Raw genomic sequence first — 12,852 nt, 5'->3', positions numbered from 1 at the left:
AGAGATAAATCTCCTGGTTTATTCTGAATCAGTCTCTGAACTCTGTTTCTGTAGCTCTGATTCTGACTGCCGTCCTCTGGAAACACTGAGTGATCAGCTCTGTAGTCGCCTCCTATGAACTTTCTTCTAAATCCCCACTGCACTGTCTGTGGATCATCCTGCAGGTTTGTACAGGAGCACGGCAGCACCACAGAGTCTCCCACAGATTTGGTGATGACTGCCCCCAAACCTCTCTCCACGGTGCAACCTGCAGAAAAACCACATCACCAAGAACTTACATTAATTGTTTTTCATTATATTCAGAACATAAACTCTGTGTACACACTGCAGGATTTTAGCTCTGATTTCACTCTTTATTTAATAAAAACTTGTTTTAAACTCAGGTTCACAAATGAGTTTTCCTTTACTAAACTGCATCTGTAGGTCTCTGTTCATAAACATAAACTAGCCAAAACTAATTTACTATAACATGAAAGTGTTTGTATAAATTCAGAAAAAAACACGTCAGTCACAACTGCATATGTGTACATATTTCTATATTTTGGACAATTTACACAAAGTTAGGTTAAGTTAGTTCCATCATTTATGTTGGCATAGGCACTCCCAAATTTTACTCTGCTGCACTGACGTTGAACTGTGTGCTTGCACTGGGTCAGTTTGTCCAACAGGTCAAAACAAGCTCAAAACAAAGTGTGCGCTGTGCCCTGATTGGTGTTCTTGTTTCGCACTTCTTTCGTTTTGACGTTATGTTTTTATACACACATAAACCAAAAGGAATGGCAGATTTCTCATAATGTAGTGGAGTAAAAAGTAAGATATTTGACTTTGAAGTGTAGTGGAGTGAAAGTAAAAAGTTGCCCAAAATGGAAATACTTCAGCAAAGTACAGATACACGAAAAAACTACTTAAGTACAGTAATCAAAACAAAATTAAAATGAGATAAAATGTAAGGTGTAAAAAGTTAACAATATTGTGAGTGCGCCCCCTGCTGTTTAACAGGGCATCATCACTCCCCAGTTTAAGGTTTTATTTCCCAAATGCTTTAACCAGTATGCGTGAGCTGCACTAAGGCTATTTCTAGTTTTCATCAACATTAACACACACATATAATAAGACGGATCACAGGAAGAACATTTATTTATAGCCTGGGATTTTTGAACTGCAGATTTTAGTTTCCCAAACATCACTCTCACAAGTGAAACCACCATTTTGCAGTATAAATAAATGTATTGTCATTATGCCAGTTACAGCAAACTTGTTACGCTGCCCATCACCTATGCTAAAAAATGATAACATTCTCTTTTCAACAGAACAGCTAACAGTAGAAACAGGAGATTAAAACAGAAGTTAGGACACTGTTGGTTTTATCCTAAAGTTTTCTGTAAGGCCACGCCTCTAACTCTGCACAGACATTCCCTCTTTGAACCTCAACCTGCTTGTGTTTAGTGACACGCCCCCAAAGTAAGTTGTTGAAAGTGATTCAGCCCAAAAAAACAAGAAGTAAAAAAAAGACAAGACAGGAGAGCAGACATCCTCTCCCAGCGATTACAGTGTCTAACAAGAGGTAGCTTAACAACAGACTGGATGAAATTGTACTGCAGTGTAAGGAAGAATTCTAATGTACTAACTCAATATGTTTCACTGAGACTCAAAAATAAAAAAGGTCAAAAATAAAACTCTGAACTATAAACATACTATGATGGATATACTCTTATAAGACTGAATAAGGACACATCTCAAAAACCCAGTTTAATTTATTCTGTAGCAAAGCCTTATTTTAGCCAAGCCCTTCCTTAGCCAATAAGTGAGACAGCATCCCTGTCCCTCATGGCCACATGGTGAGCAGTCTGAACATGAGTGTGGAACACCAAGAATTGTCACTACTGAAGCACATTTTCTGCAATTAAAAAAAATATATATATAATAATTTTTGTTTTATTAAAAGTATGACAATTTTATGTATGTACAGCTGTTCAAAGCTGTGTTTGCTAATTGTGTACTGGCTAACATTTTCGAGTTCTGTTCAATACTACTAAAAATGTTCACAACCAAAACAGTCACTACTGAAACATTTCAGCAGTATTATAATTGTGTTTGTACTGTTTTTTTTCCCTCCCAGTTTTCTCCCCAATTTTGGTGTCTCCAATTCCTCCCACTAGTTAGGACCCCCAATCCTGCAATACTACCAGTGCTAAGGCGGCAAAGGCTAGCAGAGACTTCCTCTGAGACGTGTGAAGCGCCACCACATCTTTTCAAAGTGCAGCTGACGCAATGTCATTGGACAGCCGAATGTTCTTGGAGGAAAGGTATAGGATCACTCAAAGTAAAAGGATTTTAGTCTAAAGCCAAAGTTTGGTAAATGTCTGATGTGTAAAAAAGTGTTTTCAACTTTTCAAATTTGGTAGAAAGGTCCATTTCTAGTTTTGTGAACAATCACTAGTAAAACTCAAGTTGGTCAAAGTGTTTAGTTGTTTCTGAGTAATAAATCCTGGGTGACAAAGACCAAAAAATGTGCCTAAATGAAAAAAGTCATTTTTAATGCATGAGGTTCTCTTTTTAAGATAAACAACAAGGACTCAACGCTGAGAGTAAATAGCACAGGCACAGAAATGCAATTATTGGAAGAGAAACAATAAAATCGAAGTGTACCACTTTAGAATAAAAATACCTTTTGTAATGGGTTTGTAAATGGTTTAGGTTTTTTAGAGCAGGGTTTCTCAACAATTTTAGTACTAGTCCTGCATCAACAATACATAAAGGAGCTTCATCAATTGTTTGCCCATAGAAACAAAATACACTCTTCCTGATGCTTCAATCACAAGCTTATGTTAGCCTAATCTGTTGGTATTTTATGTTCAATGAGACATTTTGTATATTGTGGGGTAGGCAGCCACACATTGCTGTGTTGATAATTTCTCTAATATGAAATTTCTATGCAAAAAGGTTACATTTTGTTTTTGTCTGTGAGTCTTTATGCTTGGTAGTAATATATAGGTGGGTACTAAATTAAAATGTAATCACTCCAGTGGACAAATATGAAATGAAATGCTTTTCTGTAGTGAAATGCAGAATTACTACCAAAATGAAAAGCAAAACCTCTATTACATTGCTTGAAATTTTTACTGAAAAACAAACTAAGAATTTGAATTTGCAAAACAAAATCCTGAATTTGTGTCTGAATTGAATACAACTCACATTGAAAATAAAGCATACTGGTGTGGCAGGGTGAAGTATTTGGAAGCCTTTTATTATGATAGGTGCAATATTCCTTTGAAGGCTTTTATTGTGGTAGTCTTCCATTCCCTGTAGAAACTGGTTGTAGGTGTCTAATTCCTTGAATGGCATTTCTTTGCTGGCTTTTGGTGCCATTTGGTGTGGCCTGCTAAGACAGCAGTTGGATCTTTCAGCATTTTTATTGGTGCTGTGGACAGCCTAAGTCATTGGGACATGATTTGTTACTCCTGTCCTCTTTATTGGGTAGGCCCTAATCTTATCCTACAGGAGGTGTTTTTTCCAGTGGGCCTATACTTGACCCTAGATTGGTTGGCTGCTTTGTGGTGAAGGCCCGAATGGTTATGCTGTAAACCACAGATTGAGAGATCAGAGCTGCTGTTTCCAACTGAATAAGGACACTCCTATCATAAGGGTAATTGTTAAATGGAAGTTATTTTTTATTCATATGTAAAACATAAATTTTGCAGTATGATTAATTTTCCTTTTGTCAGAAGACAGGGTCTCACGTTATCCTGCTGTTTTGCCTGATTTCTTTTTCCTTTTGTTTCCCTTTTTTTTATTCAAGACAAGTTTTAAGGTCCTATGTGCTGTTTCATCTTGAGGTTGTGTAGGAACTACATAACTTTATTTTGTTGGATCTTTTTAAATGTAATATTTATTTTTTGCCATTGCCTTGCACTCTTTTGGTCACATATGTTTGAAGTACCACATAGTGGAAAGAAACATAGCTGTGTGGTGATTGTATTTTGAGATGACACAAATTCAGAGAGACACAAATTCAGTCTTTTGCCTTGATTTCACCTTAATTTTTTAAGAATGTAGTCATTTGGTGTCGGGTTACCATAAAAATCTAGAACGCTTAAAGTGAGAGAAAACCAATCTTTCTTCTCATATAACATGTATGATATTAGATATGCAAAGTTTCAATCAGGTTTTTGTTCTAACTGTAGTACTGAGACATTAGTACACATTGTCATTGTTCTTAGGCTCAGCGTTGGTGCACATCATTTTTCTATTATGGTCTTATTGGATCTTGCGCTTGATACCATTGATCACAAGATTCTAATCCACCATCTTAAATACTATGAAGGCACAGGGTTCAGTTTTAGGGTCTTTGCTTTTCTCTTTGTATGTGTTACCTCTAGGTGATGTCATTATATAGATATAAATTTTCATAGCTATGCTGATGACGCACATTTATACTTTTCCATTCCTTCTGGTAATCAAGACTCCGTAGGCTGACCAGCCACATGTGTGATATTTCTCAGTGGATGTCACAAAATTTTCTATTAGTAAATCCAGAAAAAAACTGAAATACTGTTTGTTGGTACTAAAACCTAGAGAAAGGTGCTTTATGAAAAGGTTGGCTCTTTACTTTCATATACCAAACCTGAAGTATGAAATCTGGGTGCGATCTTAGGCTCTGAGCTCTGTAAATGCAGTCACTAAAGTAACTTTTTATCATTTGAAAAATATCACTAAAGTTCAGCCTGTCCTCTCTCAGGGCAACACAGAGAAACATGTTCATGCATTCATGATTGCTGTAATGTGCTTTTTACTAGGTTCTCTAAGAAAACAATGCATCCCCTACAAGTTGTACAAAATAGAGCCGCATGAATCCTGACCAAAATTAAACAGAGAGATCACATCACTCCTGTTTTGAAAGACCTGCGTTGGCTACCTATATCACTCCGGATAGATTTTAAAGTTCTGCTACTAGTTTTTAAGGCTCTAAATGACCTAGAACCTGCTTACATTACAGAAAATCTGTCTGTTTATGTTCTAGCGCATGATACTAGATCTGCAGATACTGGCGTTCTGCAAATGCCTTCTGTAAAATACAGAAAACATGGAGAGATTCTTTCAGTTATTCTGCTTCTAAACTGTGAAACTCAATTCACCTTTTAATAGACAGTCAAGCTCAGTTCACATGTTTAAGATACACCTAAAAATATACCTGTCTGTAAAGCACTTCGAGCTGCCACCAGCAAGAAAAGTGCTCTAAAAATAAAGATTATTATTATTGTACTGGTAAACCAGCTTTGAACAGTTTCCGGCAAGAATACAGTCAGTCCTTAGAAAACCAAGATCAGACAGAGAGGAAAAAGGGCCAATAAAGAAATGAGAATAACAACATATCTAGAACCTGAACTTTTCTACATTTCATCTACAGTTCACTGTCTACAGTTCACTACAGTGAAGCAGTGATACACATGAAGAATAACTCACACAGTCGTGTAGACTCACCTGAAGATTCCTGCAGCACAGAGTAGAGCAGAAACACACAGAACCACATCTTTACTGAGAGAACAGTACTTTTCACCTCTCTCTTTCTATGCCCCCCACTGTTTCAGCAATGTCTATTCTGAGAGAGTTAAAAGTGACACAGGTGTTTTTATTCTCCAGCTCACTGACCACATCCTGAGAAAACTACTTCTTCTCTTTCTGCTGAGAGCTCCAAATAATTTTGCTCATCAAAATGCTTCACTGGACACATCCATACTGACCAATGAACAGATTTTATTTATGTTTGCTGTCAATGTGCTGTAAAATGTAATGGTCAGTACCTGTTTTTAAGGGTTAAATGCATGTAAATAAATCGTACTGTATTTTAACACTGCTGTTGTTAATTTACAGTCATAGAATGTTGGATAGCAGATGTTATATGCTGTCAGGAGCTGTCAGGACAGATTAGATCTATTAATATGATAGTTATGCTATCATTCCCTGTAATGACAGATATAATAATGCTTGATGTGATAACAGCGAATGATTTAAAGTCATGATATCAAACACTGTAGCATCTGTCATAATAATTAGCGGTAACATGACACTGTTACACAAATGGACATAATCTGTCATGACAGCATCTTCTATGGCATGGTTATGTCAGTGTTCTTTAGCAAGTGAAATGTATTTATTCCTTGTGAGGAAAGGTAAAAATAACAAACAAAACTAACTTAGATTTAGGGAAATGTAACTTACCTAACAAACAAAAGAAAAGCAAATACAATTTCTAACCTAGCATTTACAGCATATTTCAGTGAAAGTGCTACAGCATAGTCTATCTTTTTGAAAATCTCATAAAGAACAAAGCACCAGAAAGCCATACACCAACATATAAGCTCTCACAAAGACACAGCTTTATAGCAGAATCCTCTTTCAAATGACAGGTCAGGGAATCTAGAATGCAATTGAAGCCATGCCAGAAGCAAAGCACCGCACTTCATTCTGGATGTCTCCCTTTTATAGACAGCTCCCCCTGGTGGTGACCCCAAAGGGTCATAACACACTCAAAACAAATTCCACACATTCAAATTTTTATTCACTCGAAAATAGTAGAGTGAGTATACAAACTGGTCTGCTTTGTTGTTTGGGTCCCCAGAGACCCTAGTGTTGTGTGGGTAAAATAAAATGACGTAAAATGAGTTCAAAATGAACCAATTTTCTATGGAACACTGTCATATCATTCTCTGGCCAAGATTTTTTGACTCAGTACTCTGAAATTAAGCAGACTTTTCATCCCAACAAACTCCCATCAAATCTTTTCATTAGTCAAACTAATTTACAGATTAGAAAATTTGTATTATCCTGGAAAATAATGTTATATTTTTTATAATTATATTTCAATTTGACCCCAAAGAGTTCAAACGTTTAAAAACGAGAAAAGAACACCTTTTAATCAACTACTGATTTATCCAAAAACTTGTCAAACAGGTAAACTAACCATGTTCAAATTTCCAATGTTTAACAATCCCTCTCCACACACACAAGGCTCCTCAGACAGAAAAGATACTGAAACAAATTTACAATACATAAACATTCCCAGCCTAATCGACTTCTGGTTTCTAGTTGGTTTCAAGGCTTGATGGAGAGATGCTGCTGCTGTTGTAGTGTCATGAGGCTCAGACTGACTCTGCCTCTCCCCAGAGATGGCTCTGATCTAGTAAGATGCTCTCTCTTCTCTTTTTGAGGCTTCACAATGGCCTGACCCAGCTGTTTCAGGAAAATTCTCCTTCAGTTTGCAATGTGACAGAATGAGACAGACGTGCGGATCAAAAAGGCAAATGAGGCTTTATTAGTTGATTCGCTTTGAAAGTTGTCATCAAAAAACAAGCAAAGGTCAGATCCAAACATGGCAAAATACACAAGTAGAAAAGTCACACAAAACAGATGAGGCAGACAAAAATCCGAAAGAGGGGCAAAAGGCAAAGTCGAACACCGAAGATAAGTCAAAACCAGCAAAAACTGAAACACAAGGAAGAAAGTAACTCTGTAACAGAAGCAACACCTGGCACTGAGCAAACCTAAAGGCCAGGCTTATATGCCAAACTCAACTAACCACATACAAAGACAGGCGAAGCAATTCAATAATCAGGCAAGGCAGATCTCTAATATGAGGATTGGTCTAAGGTCACAGTCACATGGTCACCCAGGGAGTTACTGCTGAATGGATGTGTGACACAATTCATTTTACCACTGTTACAATCACTGTTGATTTCATACCAAATGACAAAAACATTGTAAGTGCTTAGATCAGTGATCTTGAAAAGAAACACCATAGGCCAACAGGTAGTCTTTCACTGTTCACACACACACACACACCTACACACACACACACACACACACACACACAGACTCCACGGTTCCAACAGCTAGCAGAGGGAATTTCACTGACCACATGATAGAGTCACTTAGCCAGCCTGGAAAGAGTCCTTAGCAGTGGGGGAAAGTCTCACACCACAAACACACAGCAGGTCAGCCCAGGAAGCCTCAAAGGCTGAAGATGTTGTTCGCCACAAAGGGTGATGTCACATTGTTCAGGTCCCCAGTCCAGAGAGCCCCATAGCGTCACTCAAGCGGTTGGTCGAGGCTGCAATTGCTGAGATGTAGTGTCACACAACACACACTGGTAGATACATGTGACAGTGACTTTGTCCAAACTGACTAATCCACCTGCGGCTTCTTGTCTTACCTGTTGCTCACAGCTGCATTTTATGCACTGTGCTCAGCAAGAGCACATTTTTGAGGCAGTGGTGTTAACCGCAGTGTGTGTGTGTGTGTGTGTGGTGTGTGTGTGTGTGACCACAAACAAAAGTTGTATATAAATTTCTCTAGGGGGTGTTTGGCACCCAATATCAGTATATGTTTATTTGCAGTTTCTATAAATTAGGAAAAGTCATTAAGTATCAAGCTGATTATTAAAGGCTCAGTATGTTTTGTGAGCTGTTAAAGAGGCTCTGGGGTCTCAGGGACCCCAAACAGAACAAAAGGTTAAGTGTCTGTAATAAGTCTGTAGTTACACATTAATAATGCATGCAATAATGATAGAACTGCTGGTGACGTAGTCACTGTTACAGGTGGATTGGGATTCTTAGTGACTCTAAATACAAAGAGAGACACACTTTAAAGTCAAACAACCCTGTTGGTTATTGTTTTTTAAATAGTGTAAATTGAACCATCATCACTGAGCTGGTTTAATGTCATTATCTATATATACCTGTTTGTTCTCTCGTTCTTCACCCACTGCAGTGGACAGTCAGCATGTTCACTCTTCACTGACACCGGAAACAGAGCTGTTGCATGGGTACAGAGTCAAATATCACTCTATCATCTCACCATCACACGAGGGCTGAAGTGAAAAACGGCTGCTAGTACATTTGTGGGTGGAACTTCTGTAGGTCCATTTTGGCTCCGCTCCTCATGCAGGCTTTCTGTTTATGTTAGCATTTCTTAGAAAGACCGAATGACTGAAGCCATATTCTTAATATAATGTGGTGTCCACCACAGGCCGCTGTGCTGTGAGGAGATTAGGGGGTGTGGCCATGCAAAGTGCACCATGCTCCCAGGTTAAAAAGGAACATTTGTTGTTGCTGTCAGTGTTGCTGTAAGTGTGGTTGGTTAATTTATAGTGAATTGTGTCTGTGGAGGTTGGGCAAACTCACCCACACAGATAACCGTCCATGCACACAATTCACTATATATAAACCAACTACACCATGTGTGTTGTGTCCTTCTTCGTTACCCCCTCCTTGGTTTCGTGTTGGGGTACCGCTGGGCATTTCCTTGCCTCTGTTGAAAGGCCTGTTATGAAATGAAAGAGTATTTGCCCATATGTGCAATGTTGTACATGTCTTCTTCTGCACCAACACTACAATAATTATATGACATCATCATGATTCAGCATATAATTATGAAAACATTCACTTGTACATTGCTGCTTAAGCCCGTAGATACAGTGAGGTGTAACATTGTAGAACTGGCTGATACAGCACCCCTGGTCAAATGACAGGTGTTGTTGATTTTCTAAGTGAAAACAAGTTACAAGTTACTCTACAGTGAACATGCTTTTGCATACTTTAATGCAGAATTACTGTTTATTTGCTGCATGTAACATACATTACTATTACAATGAGCTTCTACTTCATACTTAACAAATCATGTATTAACCAGAAATTCAATCACTATTCATTCATAAAATAACAATCTACATATGTATAAGTGTATAAATGCATGAAATCTAGTAGCAGGTGCCTTCCACCTCACAGGAGCACCCCACAACAATCCGTCATTCACTTGAAAGGCCCCAAGGCTAGCTAGTCCTCCCCCAATGTATTGTGAAGGGTATTCTTAAGTTTTATTCAATATTTATTCATTCCATATTTTTAGAATTTTCAATTGTCCTTTATTTCAATTGTCATATATATATATATATATATATATATATATATATATATATATATATATATATAATGTGTGTGTATATATATATATATATATATATGTATATGTGTGTGTATATATATATATATATATATATGTGTGTATATATATATATATATATATATATATATACACATACATACATATATATGTGTGTATATATAATTTGTCCTATATATATACCAAATTTTACAGTTGGCACAACGCAGTCAGACAGGTAACGCCAAACCCAGACTGGTCCATCAGACTGACAGATAAGTGATTCATCACTCCACCGAATTTCGTTCCACTGTTCCAGAGTTCAGTGGCAGTGTGCTTTACTTCGACTGACAAGCAAGACTACCAATGACAGCCCACTGTTTTAGTGTGGCATGTAGGAGAGGCGATTGTGAAAATCTCACATATTTATCTTGAAAGTCATCACAATGTTCAGTTCAGGCAGCTGTTTGCTACTGCTGAATAGAATTTTGCACATATCACACAGTTGTTTTGTCTGCAGTTACATAACAGCAAAATGAGGCATTTTTGTTTTTTTTTTTCATTCATTTTTGTGGATAAGGGAACAATAAAAAGTTGGGCTTTGTTCAACTTTATACAAATGAAAAGCGAGTTTTGTTGGGTGACAGTCACTTGGATTGTAAAAATTGTGCTGCAGTGCATTATGTCAACATTTTAAAACTTCAGAATAGATGGAAGAGAAATTCGTGGGTAATTTTTACATTAGCTCACATTTAAAAAAAAATATGTACATATGATGCCTTTTCTCACCTGTTTTATCAGACCATAGATCTAGACTACACCTCTTCCTGCAGCTAAACTCACTCACATTCGAGCAACACACCCACAAAACCAACAGTCAGTGAGGTAAGAGTTTCACACTTCACAAAGATAAACTAATAAATACAATGAGACAATATGAAGCTATTTCTGTTAGTTACAGATAAGAATGCAGTCATTCTGTGGTATTAAATAGCAGAAGAGAGGCTAATGGCTCTTTGGTCCAGCAGTGATGAAGACAGACTGCAGTCGTATAGACTCACTTGAAGATTCCTGCGGCACAGAGTAGAGCAGAAACACACAGAGCAAAATCTTTACTGAGGAACTAAAACTCTGCAGTGTCCACTCTGTGAATAAATTAAAGATTGGCAAGCATTTTTATTCTCTAGCCCACTAACCACATTCTCTCTCTCTCTCTCTCTCTCTCTCTCTCTCTCTCTCTCTCTCTCTCTCTCTCTCCCTTTCTCTCTGAAGGCCTTTTTTTCTCTGAATGTGTTTTTCGTAATACCATGTTCACCACAACCTCAGAAAACTTCTCTTTCTGCTGAAAGTCTTTCTGAATGCCCATTACTGATTACAGAAAGCTGGAAGGATTACAGAAAGATTGTTGTCATGACACCAGGCCACCTGATCTGCCACCTCCCTCCTGTAGGCTGTCTCGTCCCCACCAGTGATCAGTCCAGTGACTATAATATCATCAGTAAACTTGATGATGCTGGTGTTCTTCTGGGAGGTCACACAGTGATGTGTAAAAAAGGTGTACAGCAGGGGTCTCAGCACACAGCAATGGAGGGTCCCTGTGCTTACAGGTTTTGTGCTGGATGTGCAGTTGCCAATTCTGACTGGGGTTCATCTATAAGAGTGTTTAGCACTTAGCTGCAAAAGGGAGGGGGTCGTCTGAGGGTGAGGAGCTTTTCAGAGAGTTTGTGTGGGATGTCCATAGTGCTTCAACATTGGTGTTCTTGCCCTCTAGATGTGTGAGAGCTGTGTGAATGGCATTGCTGACTGCATTCACCAGTGGACCAGTTCTGACGGTACGCAAACGGCAGAAGGTCCAAGCTGTCTTGAATGATCTCCTGGATGTGAGTAATGAATATCCTTTTAAAACAAATCACAATGGGGCAATAGTCATTTAGGCAGGTCATGGTGCTTCTCTTTGAGAGGGGTACAATGGTGGTGGACTTGAAGCAGGTGGGTACAGAAGCTTGTGCGAGGGACAGATTGAATATGTCTGCAAGCACATCAGCCAACTCTGATGCACAAACCCTGAGTGCACACCTGAGAATGTTGTCTGGGCCAGCTGCCTTCCATGAGTCTGTTCTCCTCAGTGCCCTTTCCACATCTGCCATCTGCAATCGGTTTTGTGCACTCTCTGTAGCAAAAACCCCCTTTGTCGTCGATACTTAGGGCCTCAAAGCAAGCATAGAACCCATTCAGCTCATCTAGCAGAATAGTATGGCTAGTTGTGACACTCTTCCTCCTCTGCTGGAAATTTGGGATGTGTTGGAGGCCTTGCCACAAGTGGCAGGAGTCCACAGCGGTGTAGTATCCTTCCAGCTTCAATATGTCTTGTCTCTTGGGTTCTTTGATAGAACTACATAGGTTATATCTGATGCTTTTGTACGGACCAAACTTCACAATTTACCAAATTTTCACAGAGCAGGCCAAAAGAAATGTTTTAGGAGATATGAATATGTCATAGTGATTCCCAAATATCCTGAACAAGGATGGTCATGAGAAACACTCAGTACTAAATCCCGAGACACAGGAACAACAATCTGGTAAACTGTGTCTTGAACATTTGCTTGAAATGCCCAGTAATGCCCATTATGCATTGAAAAATTGTTGTATAAAATAAAAGCTACCTGCTGCCATGTTGAAAGTGAGACATTTTACCATTTCATGAGAAACATTAACTTATTTAGAACTTGATGACAGCAACACATTGCAAAAAAGTTGGGCAGGGACAACAAAAAGCTGGAAAAGTAAGTCGTACTAATAAAAAAACAGCTGGAGGATCAATTTGCAATTAACTCACATGACTGAGTATAAAAAGAGCATTTTAGAGAGGCAGAGTGTCTCAGACTCAAAGATGGGCAGAGGTTCAAGCTCTAAATG

The sequence above is a fragment of the Colossoma macropomum genome, unplaced genomic scaffold (genome assembly GCF_904425465.1).
Source record: "Colossoma macropomum unplaced genomic scaffold, Colossoma_macropomum, whole genome shotgun sequence".
NCBI lineage: Eukaryota > Metazoa > Chordata > Actinopteri > Characiformes > Serrasalmidae > Colossoma > Colossoma macropomum.
Note: the sequence above shows the minus strand (reverse complement) of the source record.